The following is a 17,537-nucleotide window of genomic DNA, read 5'->3' as shown; positions in this document are numbered from 1 at the left end:
CTGGGAGAGAGTGAGTCCTCTAAGTTTAGTAGGGGAGTGAGTGTTAGAGGGGCTTGTATCAGAGAAGAATCAGTTTTGATCATGACTAATAGGGACCTAGAATGTAGTGGCTAACACCATTATTCAAGATTTTATTTTCTCACCTGAAGAGAAGTCCTAATGTGAGCAATTGAGGATGGATGTAGTAGCTCCATGAACAGACTCAGGTTTCTAGAAATCCACTCTCTTCTTATGGTGTGATCCCTCTTTTTGCATTTTATTTATTTATTATTTAATCTTAAAAAATTGAAGTATAATTGGTTTACAACATTGTATTGGTTTCTAGTGCACAACAAAGTGATTCAGTTGTATGTATATATATATATATATACATATATATATATATATTATTTTTCAGATTACTTTTCATTATAATTTATTACAAGGCAATCAATATAGTTCCCTGTGCTATACAGTAGGTTCTTGTTTATCTATTTTACGTGTATTAGTGTGTATAGGTTAATCCTAAACTACTAATTTATCCCTCCCCTACCTTTCCCATTTGGTGACCATGAATTGATTTTCTATGTCTGTGAGTCTCTTTTAGTTTTGTAACTAAGTTCATTTGTATATATTTTTAAAGATTCTTCTTATAACTTATAATATATGATTTTTGTCTTTCTCTTTCTGACTTACCTCACTTAGTATGATCATCTCTAGGTCCATCCTTGTTGCTGCAAATGGCATGATTTCATTATTATTTATGGCTGAGTAGTATAGTGTGATCCTTTTCTTCATAACCACTCAAGGTAGCTGCCAAGGCACCAGCCATTATGTCTGTATCTCAGGCAGGAGAGGGTATTCACCAGCTGAATGATTCCCCTTTAAAGACTTTCTCAGAAAATACTTTCTAGAGACTTCTGCTTGCATCTCATTGCTTAATGGAGGGGACTAAAACTGCATTTCTACCTGAGCGTATTGTCACCCCAAACAGAATTGGGGTCCTATTAGTAAGGATGGGGGCAATTTGCTGTCTCTTCAACAGATTTCCTATGCTCTAACATGCCAATCTCATGACGCACAGTCCGTGGAGGAAAATGGGATGTTTGGAGATAGCGCAACATCACTGGCTGAGTCTAATTTGGAGGACAGATCATCCTGGTTTCAAATTATACCATTTATACCATTGGTGCATTTATACCAATGAATAGCACTTAAATAAAATGAAATGCAACATACCCAGACTCACAAGGTGGAGAAAATGAGAGTCATCATTTCTAGTTCTGATAAAGAACCCTATAATTCATTGATTCATCCATCCATTTATGTACCTTATTAATGTATATTAATTTATTTTGGGGAGAGATTCACTTTCCTCCCTGCCCACCCCCCCCCCCAGTTTTATTGAGATACAATTGACATATAACATTATGTAAGTTTAATGTGTACAGTGTTCTGCTTTAATGCACGTAAATATTGAAAAATGATCACCTTTCTTATTACTTTTTGGTGTGTTGAGAACACTGGAGATCTACTTTCTAAAATTATGGTATGCCTCAGGAATTTGTGTATCATCCTTGCACAGGGGCCGTGCTGTCTTCTCCACGTTGTTCTAGTTTTAGCACATGTGGAACTGAAACAAGCACTTTCTAATATCCCTTGGGAATCTATCATGTACGAGGTATCATGTTAGTTTCTGAGGAAGCTTGGTGGGCTCCCATTCTAATGAGGGAAGGGGGCCAAGGGGAGAGGCAGGTAAATGATTAATTATAGCAAAAGTCAAATGTTTCATGACACACTGTTGGTAAAGCCACACACCATCTATTGTTGATGAGAACTGAAATTAGGGGAGGACATTTGGCAAGATTTATCAAAATTGTGGGGCTTCCCTGGTGGCTCAATGGTAAAGAATCCGCTTGACAATGCAGGAGACCTGGGTTTGATCCCTGCGTAGGGAAGATCCCCTGGAGAAGAGAATGGCAACACACCGCAGAATTCTTGCCTGGAGAATCCCATGGACAGAGGAGCCTGGTGGGCTACAGTTCATGGAGTCGCAAAGAATTGGACACAAGTGAGTGACTGAACAACAAAAACAATCAAAATTGCAAATGTACCAGTGGACCCAGTGATTCTGCTTCATTATAGAAAATATCATAAGCGGAGATTATTTATTGTGGCGTTATTTATAAAATGAAAGATTGGAGGCCACCATAATGTCCCTAGATTATGGCCCCTCCATGTAATGAAATGCCACAGAACTCTCTACAAGAATGAAGCCTGAAACAGAAAAATCTCCAGAATAAAGTATAAATGCAGAACAGCGTGAAAAGACTTGTGTAAAAAGGAGGGAAGAAAATGACATAGTTAAGTGTATAGACATAGAATAGCTCAGGATGGACACTGAAAGAATTGTTGTTAGTTGCCTCTATCGAGGAGAACTAGGTGTCTATAGTTCAGTTCAGTTCAGTCGCTCAGTCGTGTCTGACTCTTTGCGACCCCATGAATCGCAGCATGCAAGGCCTCCCTGTCCATCACCAACTCCCTGACTCCACCCAAACCCATGCCATTGAGTTGATGATCCCATCCAGCCATCTCATCCTCTGTCGTCCCTTTCTCCTCCTGCCCCCAATCTTTCCCAGCATCAGGGTCTTTTCCAATGAGTCAGCTCTTCGCATCAGGTGGCCAAAGTATTGGAGTTTCAGCTTCAACATCAGTCCTTCCACTGAACACCTAGGACTGATCTCCTTTAGGATGGACTGGTTGGATCTCCTTGCAGTCCAAGGGACTCTCAAGAGTCTTCTCCAGCACCACAGTTTGAAAGCATCAATTCTTCGGTGCTCAGCTTTCTTTATAATCCAACTCTCACATCCATACATGACCACTGGAAAAACCATAGCCTTGACTATGCAGACCTTTGTTGGCAAAGTAATGTCTCTGCTTTTTAATATGCTATCTAGGTTGGTCATAACTTTCCTTCCAAGGAGTAAGCGTCTTTTAATTTCTTGGCTGCAGTCACCATCTGCAGTGATTTTGGAGCCCCCCCCAAAAAAGTCAGCCACTGTTTCCACTGTTTCCCCATGTATTTGCCATGAAGTGATGGGACCAGATGCCATGATCTTAGTTTTCTGAATGTTGAGCTTTAAGCCAACTTTTTCACTCTCCTCCTTCACCTTCATCAAGAGGCTCTTTAGTTCTTCTTCACTTTCTGCCATAAGGGTGGTGTCATCTGCATATCTGAGCTTATTGATATTTCTCCCGGCAATCTTGATTCCAGCTTGTGCTTCTTCCAGCCCAGCATTTCTCATGGTGTACTCTGCATATGAGTTAAATAAGCAGGCTGACAATATACAGCCTTGACGTACTCCTTTTCCTATTTGGAACCAGTCTGTTGTTCCATGTCCAGTACTAACTGTTGCTTCCTGACCTGCATACAGGTTTCTCAAGAGGCAGATCAGGTGGTCTGGTATTCCCATCTCTTTCAGAATTTTCCACAGTTTATTGTGATCCACACAGTCAAAGGCTTTGGTGTAGTCAATAAAGCAGAAATAGATGTTTTTCTGAAACTCTCTTGCTTTTTCGTTGATCCATCAGATGTTGGCAATTTGATCCCTAGTTCCTCTGCCTTTTCTAAAACCAGCTTGAACATCTGGAAGTTCACGGTTCATGTATTGCTGAAGCCTGGCTTGGAGAATTTTAAGAATTACTTTGCTAGTGTGTGAGATGAGTGCAGTTGTGTGGTAGTTTGAGCATTCTTTGGCATTCTTAGTTCTTTGACACTCTATAGGTGTCTATAGAGTTAGGGTTTTATATTTTTTTACCTTTGAAATGACCAATTGTGTGAACATGTTACTTTTCAAAAAATAAAGTTTAAACTTTTAAAAAAGAACTAGTTACACTGAATGAGCGAAGTATGAATAGAAGTGTGTATTGTATAAAGTACTATCGGGGTGCTAAGTAGATTCGTGTATGCTCATTATCAGTTCAGTTAGTCAGCATCTCATAGGGAGAGTTGGTGTCAGAATAGGTAACGTTTGCTTATGCGCATATTTTTGGCCGTGCTGGGTCCCCCTTGGTGTGTGCGGGCTTCCTCTCACCACAGTGAGTGGGGGCTCCTCTCCAGTCCCCGCGCTCGGGCTTCTCATTGCTGTGGCTTCTCTTGTTGCAGAGCATAGGCTCTGGAGCATGTGGGCTTCAGTAGTTGCCCCGAGGCATGTAGGATCTTCCCGGAGCAGGGCTCCAACCTGTGCACTCTGCCTTGACAGGCAGATTCTTAACCACTGGATTACCAGGGCAGTCCAGAATAGGTAACTTTTAATATCCTTAGAATCTTGTGCTTCTGTGACAATTAGAGGTGACATTAAAAGATGCCTGAATTCCTTTCAAATGCCAGAAGCGTGTGATCCAATGGTTTTAAGAAATCGAAGGAGCAGAGGTTTGCATCTATGTGAGTGGGGGAGGGAGAGCTTTAATAATTAAATGCTAGGAGTGCTCCCAGGAACCATCCCATCAACAGGCAAAGACAGTTAATTTATGCGTGTCTTCTTCGTGCTGCAGAGGAAGGCAGGCTGCTTCCTGTGCTGATGGGTGTGGCGCTGCCTGCTTGCTGCTTAGGTACAGCTCTGCATCTTTAAATCAAACCCTGGTGAGTAAATTTAGTACCAGAAGTAGGAGTCTTCTGAATAATTAAAGATTTTCCCTTTGTTTTCTTGATCTATACATTTTTCTGGGCACACCAGCTCTTTTGTTAGCCTCCTGCTGTGGGAATGATGCAACTTTGTGACTTTGGCAATTGTCGAGGAGGTTTGAAAAAAAAAAAATGATTACCCAAGATTTATTAGGTGATTTATCTCAGTTCTTAATAAACCAGGGAAGAAATGTTAGGAGCCAAGGAGAGACACTGGGAAACACAAGCCAAGGCCAGAGACAAAAATAACAGAGAAAAAAGATGCTTGCCTGCAGCAAAACAGGATGCTAGGGTGACCGCCAGCCCAGACTCTTTTGGGAGGCTGGGCCTCCCCCAACAGAAGTTCCCAAGCTGTCTGGGAAGTCTCCCCTCTTGCACAAGACCAGACTCAGGGCAGACCCAGTGGATGTGCAAAGCACACGCTGACCTGATTCACCAGAGTTCAGCTGCAGCGCGGCTTCTGGGTACCACAATCTCTTCTGGTTTCTTGCACAGAGTTTTGTGACCTCCACGTGGTCAGATTTGCTAGGGTTTTCATCCCAATCTGAAAGTCGGAGCTTATACACAAGTCACCCTTCACACCTTTCCATTTTAATTCCTCAGCCTCCCTAGAAAGGCCTAAGGATGGTGGGAGGAGTCCCATTCACTGCCAGACCCCTGGGCTGCCTCCTGGGTGAGCAGCAATCAGGAATGTCTGCTGTACGTTTGAGATGATTCCCAGTGAAGGATTCCACCTCCCCTCAGCTAGGTGGAAAGACCCCAGGTTCCCAAGTTCAGACTCTATTAAGAGGGGCATTTCCTGGACAGGCCTAGTGGTCCAGCTGCCCCTGTCCCCCACTCTGCCCTCTGCCCCTGAATTTCAGAGGAACAGTGAATCTGCTTCTTACCAGACTAGGTCTTCCACACAAAACTAAACTAACCTCAGCCCCATGCCTTGAACATTTTTTATCATGAATATCTATCTATATCTATATCTATCTATCTATATATATATATAACAAAATGAACCCTTTTAACCACTTTTAAATATATAGTCCATTAAGTGCATTGACATAATTGCACAACCATCACCACCGTCCAGAACTTTTCATCTTCCAAACCGAAGCTCTGGATCCATAGAGCAGTTAACACCCCACCCCCTGGAAACCACATTCTACTTTCTGCCTCTATGAACTTGGCTTCCCTGGGCATCTCTTATGAGTAGGGCCGTACAGGTAGTCCTTCCAGAACTGGCTCCCGTCACTTTTCAAGGTTCATGCATGCTGTCCTGGCTCCTGTCTGTCTTTAGTTTCCGTCGCTTTCCCCACAGGCTGGGTGCTGTCTCCTCCCCTCACCACTTCCTCAGTCCCCCGTGTCCTAGTCCCTGTTCTCTCTCGGGCCCCCCTTCTGATCCTTAAACTAGTCACAGAATAGGGCCTCCATCTTCCACCAGGCACTTCACCTACCGCAGGGGCCCTGGATCACATTCTGTAAAAGTGGCACCTTTGCTGCAGAGAAAAGGGAGCCCTCTTACACTGTTGGTGGGAATGTGAATTGGTACAGTCTCTATGCATGATATGGAGGTTCCTCAGAAAACTAATAGTTTGGAGGTTCCTCAGAAATAGCATGTAAATTCCGCAGAAAACTAAAAGTAGAATTGCCATATGTGCCAGTGATCTCACGGTGGGGCATATATCTGCAGAAAACTATAATTTGAAATGACATATGCACTCCTCATGCTCAAAGCAGCACTATTTACAATAGCCGAGACATGGAAGCAACCTAAATGTCCATTAACAGATGAATGGATAAAGAAGAGGTGGTATATGTATATACAATAAAATATGACTCAGCCATTAACAGAGAATAAAATCATGCCATTTGCAGAACTGTGAATGGACCTAGAGATTATCTTACTAAGTGAAGTAAGTCAGGCAGAGAGAGACAAATGTCACATGATATCACTCATATGTGGAATCTAATTTAAAAAAATGATACAAATGAATATATTTCTAAAACAGAAATAGACTCATAGGTATAAAAAGCAAACTTATGGTTACCAAAGAGGAAAGGCAGGGGTGCATAAATTAGGTATTAGAGATTAATAGATACACACTACTATATATAACATAGGCAACCAACAAGGTACTTACTGCATAGCACAGGGAACTATATTCAGTATTTTGTAATAACTTATAATGTAAAGAATCTGAAAAAGAATGTGTGTGTGTGTGTGTGTGTGTGTGTGTATAACTGAGTCGGTTTGCTGTTTACCTGAACCTAACACAATAGTGTAAGCCAACTATACTTCAATAAAACATAAATAAATGAAATAAAAGTGATATCTTTGCAAGAATTTATTATAAGGTCATATCCTGACAGGAGTTATGATAAGATTATCAAGAAAGAATCAAGGAAGCAATAAAAGAAAGAGGCCAGGGGATGGGAGGATGTGTTCACAGTGTGTCTCGTGACTTAAATGAAGCCAGATGCCATTGGAAACCGCCATCGCCTGCAATCTTTTGAGGGGGAGGGGAAGGAGAGTTGGGGGGGCAGCTCCCCTCCCCAGACTGTTCCTTGCCCCGCTTTGGAGGCTTGTCCTGGGTCCCACATTATGGGGCAGCAGAGCCAGGGCGGTGTGCTGGCAGGGGCTCTACAAATATCAGTGCATTTCCTGACATCTTTACGTGAAAACAGCACAAGGGCTGGGGCAGCAGCAGAAGCTGGCTGGAAGGAATGCGTTATAAAACCCTATTAAAAATAGTACGTCTTTAATCTCTTAATTTCCTTCCTGTCGGTCACATGAGGGCTGATAACTCTGGAAACCCATTGGTGAAAACCCCACAGCTTGTTAATCAGGTGAGCTGGCTGGGAGATAACTATTAACCCAGGCCCACTCTGGTGCGGGGTGACCCAGTTTTAATGGGAGAGTCGGACTCTGATTTTTCCGTTACTGTACTTAAGGTGACTGGCCATTCTTTCCAAGAAAAGCGAACTGCCGGCAGCCTCCATGCGGGATTTCTCTGGAAGGGCTGCTGCAGCTTTCATTCAGCCCTTTAGTCAGGTCATTTGTGATGGGTTGGATCGGACACGGACAGACAGATAAGTTCTTTCCTACTCAATTCAGCAAATGGCCTCGTGTTGGCTGTTGTTTTTTATTGGTACTCCCAGGGACAGCGGAGCCTGGTGGGGTGTCGTCTATGGGGTCGCATAGAGTCGGACATGACTGAAGCAACTTAGCAGCAGCAACAGCAGTGTTAGCTACTGAGTATGAAATACTGTGACTGTAGCTGAAAGAGCTGAGGTCTATGCCAGTGTTTACAGGGCTCCTGTGTTCTGTTGTCCTTTGGTGGGGATGAGTGGGAGGCTAGTTTTCCCTTCACTGACCTCCCAGAGGAAGGGTGCATAAGGGCAGACGCCAGGGTGGTCTGGAAAGGTGAGGAAATCCAGTAGGTAGGTCAGGTAGTCCGACTCTTAGCGATCCCGTGCACTGTAGCCTGCCAGGCTCCTCTGTCCATGGAGTTCTCCAGGCAAGAATACTGGAGTGGTCGCCATAATCAGGATGGAATTGGGCTTTTGTGTCTGACTAAACCTCTGCTGCTTTTGGCACATTCTGAAAACAGCCTCAAGAAAGGGAGGTAGGGGACTTCCCTGCTGGTCCAGTGGTTCAACCCCTTCCAATGCAGGGGGTGCTGATTCAATCCCTGGTTGGGGAGCTGAGGCCTCACATGCCTACCAGCCAAAAAACTGAAATATAAAACAAAAGCAATATTGTAACAAGCCTGATAAAGACTTTAAAAATGGTTCACATTAAAAAAAAAAATCTACAGAAAGGGAGGTAGAAAAAAGAACCTGATGGAAGAATTGCTGAATTCTAGGGTGTCCTATGAGGCCATCTCGTCCATCTGTACCTTGCTCCCTGCTTGACCCGCTTCACTACTCTGCCTCTGGAAAAGTGATCTTCCCTCTGCCTGGGAGTCTCTTTCTAAAAAAAAGGTCCTTGCAATCTGGAAATGTTCCCTTTTGCCTCACCCGTTTCCCTTGATGCTGTGTGCCAGGCCTACTGCTTACTGCTTCTATACAAGGTAGAGAATCCTCAGCCACCATCAACCTAGGAAATGAATACAATTGTGTTTCCCTTTCTTCACGTCTTCTCCAAGCTGATCAAAGAGTCAGTTTCTTTACTGAAGTCTGGCACTCTTTGCCCACACCTGTCTATGGGATCTGACTGGTTGAATGCACAGGCTTCGTGTTTGTGAAACCTCCCAGAGGAAGGCATGTTGTGTAAGTAATCTTTTAATTCGGGTGTATGGAGAGAGGTTGTTGTGAAGCTATAGGGGTGGGACAGGTTAGGGGTCCGAGTGAATGGGGAGTGAAGGGCTAAAGAGTGCAGGGTCTAAAGCTGGACTACCTGGTGTGAACTCCACTTCTGCCACGTGTGGGCTGAGTCTGGTTCTTTCCTATGAAATAGGATTGTAACAGAACCTCCCTTATGGAGCTTTGTAATAGAATTATAGATTATACCATGTAAATGGCTTACACAGCACCTGGATATGGGCCCTTAATTTCGGCTGTCACCATGATCATTGTTATCGTCATCACCATCGTCATTGTCACGATCGTGACTGCTCATTTGCTAGACCGTGAGCTGCTTGAGGACAGGGACTAGATTTGCCTGTGCACAGGAGGACTCAGCAAGTGTTTGCTGAAGGAATGAACAAAGGTTACTTAGTGTCAGTCATGGGTTTCCTTGGTGGCTCAGATGGTCAAGAACCTGCCTGCAATGCAGGAGATGCAGATTTGATACCTGAGTTGGAAAGATCCCCTAGAGAAGGAAATGGCAACCCACTCCAGTATTCTTGCCTGGAGAATTTTGTGGACAGAAGAGCCTGGCGGGCTACAGTCCATGGGGCTGCAAAGAATCGGACATGACTGAGCGACTAACACACGTTTTTCAGTGTCAATCTTTCCTTTCAAATTATTCCTTTTTTTAAAAAAAATTGTATATGTTTATTTTTAAGTTAAAAAAATTGAAGTATGGTTGATTTACAACGTTCAGGTGTATAGCCAAGTGATTCAGTTTTATGCATATGTTACATTATATTGTATTAATATTCTTTTTTCAGATTTTGAATACTGAAAAGTTATTCTTTTCTTTACTATAGATTATTCTTTTCTACTTAGGTTATTACAACATATTGAATATAGTTTCCTGTGCTATACAGTAGGTCCTTGTTGTTTTATCTATTTTATATATAGTAGTGTGTATCTGCTAATCCCCAGCTTATTTTTTTAGGACTGATTCTTGAGGCTTCCTTTTGTTTTGTTTTTTTTCCTTTCAATCTCAAAGACAATATAATAGTAAGTGTTATTTTGGGAAGAAAGGAAGACAAAAATACTCACCCTCAATCTCATCTAATTGTCATGCTTCTCAGTTTTTGTTGTTTTTTTTTCTGTGTATATCTGGTCCTTCTTATAGTAGATTATTATTCAAGAGCATGTCCCCGCTCACCTCCACTTCCACAGGGAGAAGTATGCTTTCCTGCATAGGTGACGTTGGGCTTGGCCCTGTGACTTGCTTTGGTCTCATGGGGTGTGAAGCGTGCTTTCTTATCCCTCATTTTGCTCAGCCATGTGATTTAGTTTGCTTTTGTTTTAGCTGTGCCGTGTGAGATCCTAGTCCCCTAACCGGAGACCAAACTCCTGCTCCCTCCAGTGGCAGCGTGGAGTCTTAACCACTGGACTTCCAGAGGAGTCCCTGGTTTGCTTTGACAATGGATGTGATGATGTGAGCAGAGGCTTCGAGTGTACTTGTGCTGCTGGACTTGCATTGCCATGGAAAAGCTCCTTCAGCCTGGGCCCCAGGACAGACATGTGTGGAGCAGACCTGAGTTCAACCTACCTCAGGGGCAAAAACCCAGCTGAACCACAGCAAAGTCACCCAGGCAAGCCCAGTCTGAAGACATAGATCTGTAGTTAACTAGCAGACGTGTGAGAAGTAAGTACTTGTTGTTTGTTATGCAGCAATAACTGACAGATGCACTTATACAATGTGAATATAATTTGTACATAGGCCTAACCAGAACTGTATTTTGCTTTAATTCATTATATATTATATGATAGCTAGGTTTATCTATGTTGTCATGAAGTTTTGATAATTTTCAACTAGTAACAGAATGCTTTATCAGATTTATTTAGAAAATATTAACATAGTAATATTTATTCATATCTCAGGGACTTTGTGTGTCAGGTACAGTGTCTTGTGTACATTTAATCCTTTCCACAGTCCTGGGAGGTGACTCTGATTCACCATTCCATCATCTCAGAGCTAGAGGTGGCATGACATACACTGAAAGAGTATGGTTCTTCCACTTCTGAGCTGTGTGACCTTGGGAAAATCACTTAAAAGCTTTTGACTCAGTTTCCTCACCTGTAAGGATGATCATAATAATAGGACCTACCTTATAGAGTTGCAGCTGTGAAATTATAATGAGTTAATATACCTAAATGTTTAGACTAGTGTCCGGCCTATAGAATTGATGTTAGATATCATAGTAGTTGAGGAAACTGAATTTCAGGGAGGGTAATAAATTATAGTAAATCAACTACGTTACCTTGCTAGGATACTTTAATGATTCCCACATATTGAGAAAGTATTTGGATTTTCAGGGTTTTTGTTTTTTTTCCCCTGAAAATCATAAAATCAAGATGCACAGGAAAATAAACTGCCTTGGCAAATGTTGATGGTGAACTGTTCGGCACTGCCCAAGGATGCATGGACTCTTGATTAACAGACATTGGGTATTAAGGTTCCACTGTCAAGTCCAAACTTAGGCAGAGACAGAAAGGCTTCAGGGAGTCTAATACTTGACTCAGAGTCACAAGGTGGTAAGAGGGAGGGGTAGAATAACTTGGGTTTCATGACTCCAGCCCCAGGGGTTTTTCACGGCACCGCGCTGTTTCTCTACAAACAATAATTGTTCATTTAAAGACAGAGGGAATGATCCATTGAAGATTAATTTTGCTGTTTAGCAGGGTGACCCACTTAAAACCTAGCTTCGATTTTATTTTTTACCGCTAGACACATTGAATGTTTCCCTGGCTTATGTTTGGGTTAGAGAATAAATGGTGAGGAAGGGAAATTATTCTTCCTCCATCACGAATAAAATGTCCTCTTTCTCCCCCGGCCTCTTGATGGGGGTCTGGTCTCCCTTTCGATGTTACTGTTTCCTATTGTTTTGAAAGCAGAAAGCCAGCAATGCTATCTAGGGTCAACGTGGTGAAGCTGCCTGGGGGGCTCACTGTTTTGAGGATCTGAATCCTTCCATCACTGCCCCAGTGTCCTATTGACCAGAAAGGGGTATAAAGGAGATCGTTAATACATATAGTGTTGAAAAGGCAGGTGACAATGCCAGGTGTATGGCTGTGGATCCACATAAGAGGAAAATGGAATAAATAGTGGTTCTGCTTGGCAAGACCTGGGTTCCTGAACCCATTTCGGATTTGGTTCCCCTGGCTGAAGTCCCAGCAGAAAGAGCTCTTGTAGGAGGGACAGGACCTGGAGCATCAGGCCCTGAATACTAAGGGAGAGGCGCCTGGAGCTGGCCTTGCAGTATAAAGGTGGAGATATCCTCCCTCCAGCACAGTGGCTGCCATGCTTGGAGCTGGAGCAAGCCTGGGGTTGGCATCACCACCAATGACCCAGAAACATCGTTGGCCCTGGAGCACCAAAAAGCCACAAAGGGAGCAAAGACAGCAGTGGTACTAGAAGGCAGGGTAGATCCCAGTAGTCTCCTAGTCGATGTGGAAGTTGGGCTGACTCTTTTCTCCTAAGAGTTGTGATTCTGAGGTTTGTGTTTTGTGGAATAGTTCCTGGGGAGGCAGGTTCCCCAATGGGAAGATAACTGGTATCACTTCCAATATGGCAGCAGTGTGTGTGTGTGTGTGGGGGGCGGACAGAAAGAGGGGTAGGAGCCTGGGCCTCTTCTGAATTGACCAGAGGATGTAAGGGAAAGGGAACATCTTTGGGCAAGAGTGTCGTCAAGCTCCCCAAAGCAGGTAGTCATAGCTCCTAGGAGTTAAGAGAACATTAGCAATGTCCTCATTTTTCAGAAGGAAAAAAAAATCTAGCATGCCTTCTTCTGATCGGCCCACAGTATTTCCTCAACAGCCCCAGGAAAGCAACGGCCTGAGCAAAGGAGATGAAAGTTTTAAGTGTGAATTGCTTTTATATTCAGATGAAAACTACTAAACCCGGTTCATGTTGCAAAATATAACCAAACATACAGAATATTTAATGACATGGAAAGATGTTCCCCACGTAGGGCCTCATGAAAAAGCAAGTTCATTACTGGATTTTCAGCGTGATCTCCTTTCCCAGCACTAGATGGATAGATCTCTGCTGAGGGAAAAGTCAGAAAGATGTATTCCAACATGCTCCCTGTGCTTATTCTTTGATGCAATAATGGGTGCTTTTTATTTCTCCATTCTGCTTGTCTGCACTGTTTGAATATTTTTATGATAAATAGGTATTGCTTTTGTAGTAAGAAACAAGTGCAGCATAGGTTTTTATTTTTAAAAACTGAGAGCAAATCTAAACGACAACAAGAAACCCTGCTGCCTTTGTGTTCTGGATGGCGGAGATGGTGGAGCTCTTTCATCTTACGGGGGTGTGGATGTCAGGGCTGGAGGACAATGACTCAAAGGCGGTGGAAACGCAGCCTGGGGAACAAGTTTCAAACAGGAAAGCACTTGTGGGTGACCCCTGAGGTCAGCTGCAGAGCTTACTGCAGATTCCACAAAGAGAGAAAGAGGATCCAAAAAGGCATGGGGTGGGGTCGGTTGGGCAGGCGTGTCCCAGTTTAAACAAAACAGCTTTGATGTGGGTCCCAGTGGGCTGGCACGGGAAAGAGGGGGCCTGCTTTCTCCCCCAGCCATTAGGGAGTCATAAACATCTATCTCCAAAGGGAAGACCCATCAGCTTTGCATCAACCACAAAGGAAAGATTTACAGGTAGTTTCCCCCTCCCAATACAGAAGTGTGATTAAGCATATGCTTGGGAGGTTTTTGTTTTTCTCTTTCTCACACTGTAAATAGAGATGCTTTGTTTTTCTCTCATTCCTGGTGATGTTTGTAATGAGTTTCATAGACACAGACTGATGTTTGGTGCTTACAATGTGCTTTCTATACATCCATCAGGGGAGTGAGGCATATGGACTCTGCCGTTCCCCACTCTAGAGATGATGGGGAGCAGCTGAGGTGCAGGGTTCTGGGGTCTGCTGGAGATCTATCTGCTGGCCCTAAATTCCTACAGGGCACACACTATGTCCTTCTAGGCCCAGGCAACAGGACCTCAGGGAGGTGTGGATCATGGGGGTGGGGGTGGGAAGAAATACACCTAGCCCCATATTGTGGATCGGTTACCTGAAGGAATGCCTTGGGAGGTGATGGGGCTCATTTTAAGGCCAACCCTCTTGAAAGCCCTTTTATTAAGCAGTGGAGCGCCAAGATCTTGACCTGGAGTCAAACATGTGTTGGTTCAGATCCACGCTCTGCTGTAGACTGGTTGTGCGATCTTAGAAAGTGTAAGAAGTTTCCTGGAGACTTTTTAAAAAAAATGATCTACAATGGATTTACAATGTTGTGTTAGTTGTGAAATCTCAGAAATGTATCTCGGGGGAATCCAGTTGTTTATGTCTCAGCAGAGCAAGAGGCAAAGTGATAGATAAGAAGTGATTTATTAGAATAGAATGTTTGTGAGGCTTACAAGTAGGTAGGCAAAGAAGTACCTTGCCAAGAACTTAGTGGGTTACACTTCTATAATCAAAGCAAAAGTGGGGAGGGGGAGAAGACACCTTCTTCCTCCTTCTTGAGTAGATGTCACGTTTCCATCATCAACTCCTCCTCCATGTCAGGTGGGGAAATTTTCTTTATCTATGTGCTCAAGTTGGGATTGTCACGGTGCAATGGAAACAACCAAAAGGGCAGTAGTGTATACTAAAGTGTGGTAAATCATCTCAGGTTTTAGTATAATGTCACTTTTGCCTATATTTTTGTCTAGTGTGCATAGAGGAGCATGTCCTAGGAATCAGTAGCTTACTGACATCAGTGGGTGGGATGCACCATTGTTTCTGGGGGCTGTCTCATGCTTCCATTGCATGGTTTTGTTCTAAGTAACCCACTTGGTTTTGTGGTTAAGCAAACCTGCTTTGAGTGATGTTTAACTTAGAGGGCTCTGCCATACTTTTTTCTCTACTTACAATCCCCTAGTGAAATTAACTATTTAATCACCTACTTTTTGTCTTTACTCTGTCCCTATCAGTTTCAAGTGTTTGGGTGTAGAGCAATGTTATACACACACACACACACACACACACACACACACACACACACACACACACACACACACACACACACACACGTGTGTGTGTATGTATATATCTATGTATATACTCTTGTTCAGATTCTTTTCCATTCTAGGTTATTACAAGATCTTGAATATATTTCCCTGTGCTACACAGTAGGCCCTGTCATTTATCTGTTTTATATATAGTTAGTGTGTATCTGCTGATCCCAAACTCCTAGTTTATCTCCCCGTACCCTTTCCCCTTTGATAACCATAAGCTTGTTTTCTAAGTCTGTGACTCACTTTCTGTTTAGTAAATAAGTTCATCTGTATCATTTTTTTTTTAGATTCCACATATAAATGATGTCATATGATATTTGTCTTTCTGCATCTGACTTACTTCACTTACTTCAGTATGATAATCTCTGGGTCGATCCTTGTTACTACAGATGGCATCATTTCATTCCTTTTTATGGCTGAGTAATATTCCTTTTTGTAAATGTACCACAGCTTCTTTATCCATTCATCTACTGAAGACTGAACTTTTGACATCTGTGCACCAGGGACCTTCTTGCACTGGAGGTGGTACCCAGTGTACAAACGAGAAGTCCTGTCGGTGTTTCAGCTGAGCTCGGTGCTGGTGACTCCAGCGTCCCAGAGTGAGATGCTAGTGAGGCCACCTAAGCAGGACTTGCAAGGAGGCACCAACCCCACCTGAGCAGCGACTCAGGGGGGAGCACTCAGGTGCACCTCCCTCAGAACCTCCTGGGTGAAAACATACAGGTCAGAGTTCATTATACATGTATGTTTAATACTGTTTCCTAATGTGATGGGCAGAAAATGAAATCTTGGCATTTGAGTTGCATTAGCTACTTTGATTATTGTAAAATGTAACATTTATTAGCATGTTTATTGACCATTTGTATTTCTCCCTTGGCTCTTGACCTCTTCATGGTCTCCAGTTTTTCCATTAGCCTCTCTCAGACTAGTTAAATTTAACTGTGTGTTTTAATGTGCCCCAGTCTTCAAAAGAAGAGACACGGTTCTGAACAGCACTGACTTCCAGCTCAGAAGAAAGGCAACCTGGGGAGCCCCACACTTCCCCTTCCCATGGGGAAATCAGAGCCTGTGTTCACTCCTTTCCCTCTAGACTCTTTTCAGGTTTAACAAAACAACAGGAGACAGAAGAAATCAACAGTCAAGGACAGAAAATGCTGAAGAAAAAAGGCAAAACCTGTAACAAAAAAATACCCCTTGTGCCCACAGATCTTTAAGAAGGGAAAATGAACTGTGTGGAGGATGGGCCCGTCTTGTTGCCATGTGGTTCCAGGAGCAGAAAGGGTGGATTCCCGTCATTCTGCAGACAGGGTGGGACCACAGAGACAACTGCTTCCACCTTTTAAGTGTAAGCTATTTGTACCCCGTCTCCCCCAGCAAGGCATCAAGGGGTTTCCCTGGTGGCTTAGATGGTAAAGAACCTGCCTGCAATGCAGGAGACCTGGGTTTGATCCCTGGGTTGGGAAGATCCCCTGGAGAAGGAAAGCAACCCGCTCCAATATTCTTGCCTGGAGACTCCCCATGGACAGAAGAGCCTGGCAGGCTACAGTCCCTGGGGTTGCAAAGAGTTGGACACGACTGAGCGACTAAGCCCACGCAGCACACAGTGCAAAGCATCAAGAAACAATTCCAGCACGGTCAACAGCATTTTCAGGTCCTGACTCAACATTTTTAGAGAAAGGTCTTAAATTATTTTGTCATCAAAGCAAACTCAGTTCCATCTCTCAACAGAGGATAGAAGAGCTGTGTGGCTACAGAGCTTTACAAAGGAGACCTAGGGTTTGAAGACTCCTGTAAAACAAAACGTCTATTCCTCTCACCATTTCTCACCTTCAGAGAATTTCTGAGGTTAATGTAATGGAAGGTCAAGGGAACAAAAACTAACTATCTTCCCTTGGTTCAGTCAATATGATGTGAGGGGTGGGTGGGAGAAGCCACACTATTGTTCTTATTTTACCTTTTGTCCCACAAAGTCTTTGAAATTCCCAAACCTTTCAAAATTCTCCCAACCCAACATAGATGATCACTTTGTTGAACACTAGTGAAATGAAAGTGAATTGCAAGCATTAGTCACTCAGTCATGTCCAACTCTTTGCGATCCCGTGGGCTATAGCCTGCCAGGCTCTTCTGTCCATGGAATTCTCCAGGCATGAACACTAGTACTCTCCAATAAACTAAAGTTGCAAGAAAGAAACCAGAATCCTTGGCATTTTGTACATTGGCTATTTTAGAAGCTTTTTGGAGCCTGTTTCCATGAGCTCTGGTTCCAGAAAATAATTAGCAGCAAATGGAAGTACTGCAGGAAAGCCTGGGGGACACTGGGCAATGTCCATGGACCATTAACCAGGAACAGTTTCTTGGAAAAATGGAGCCAGCATCTTGTACCAGCTATGTTTTTCTGCTTGACTTCTGGTTGGGTGCTTGGAAGAGATAAAATTAAAATTTGGTTTTCCTAGAGAAGGAGAGTCCCCATCACATAAGGAAGAAGAAATA

At 43.3% G+C, this 17,537-nt stretch overlaps 1 protein-coding gene and 1 non-coding gene across 4 annotated transcripts in view; one reads left to right on the top strand and one right to left on the bottom strand.

The window, feature by feature from the left end:
- Nucleotides 1-17,537, top strand: part of GADL1 (glutamate decarboxylase like 1) — a 647,456-nt gene that overhangs the window by 65,695 nt on the left and 564,224 nt on the right. The window contains exon 1 of one of the 3 annotated variants that reach the window (XM_081527037.1): nucleotides 10,412-10,640. The exons of the other annotated variants lie outside the window; for them this stretch is intronic. The gene's annotated coding sequence lies outside the window, so the exon portion shown is untranslated. Of the gene's footprint in view, nucleotides 1-10,411; nucleotides 10,641-17,537 lie in introns of those variants that run through there. 3 annotated transcript variants of the gene reach the window in all.
- LOC145522096 (U6 spliceosomal RNA) lies at nucleotides 1,520-1,625 on the bottom strand. Its single transcript, XR_014065910.1, has one exon. It is a non-coding gene; the product is annotated as a U6 spliceosomal RNA (small nuclear RNA).

The sequence above is a fragment of the Giraffa tippelskirchi genome, chromosome 9, assembly GCF_054371585.1.
Source record: "Giraffa tippelskirchi isolate mGirTip1 chromosome 9, T2T-mGirTip1v1.2.pri, whole genome shotgun sequence".
Taxonomy (NCBI): Eukaryota; Metazoa; Chordata; class Mammalia; order Artiodactyla; family Giraffidae; genus Giraffa; species Giraffa tippelskirchi.
The sequence above is the reverse complement of the archived record's forward strand: the minus strand, read 5'-3'. Positions and strand labels throughout refer to the sequence as shown.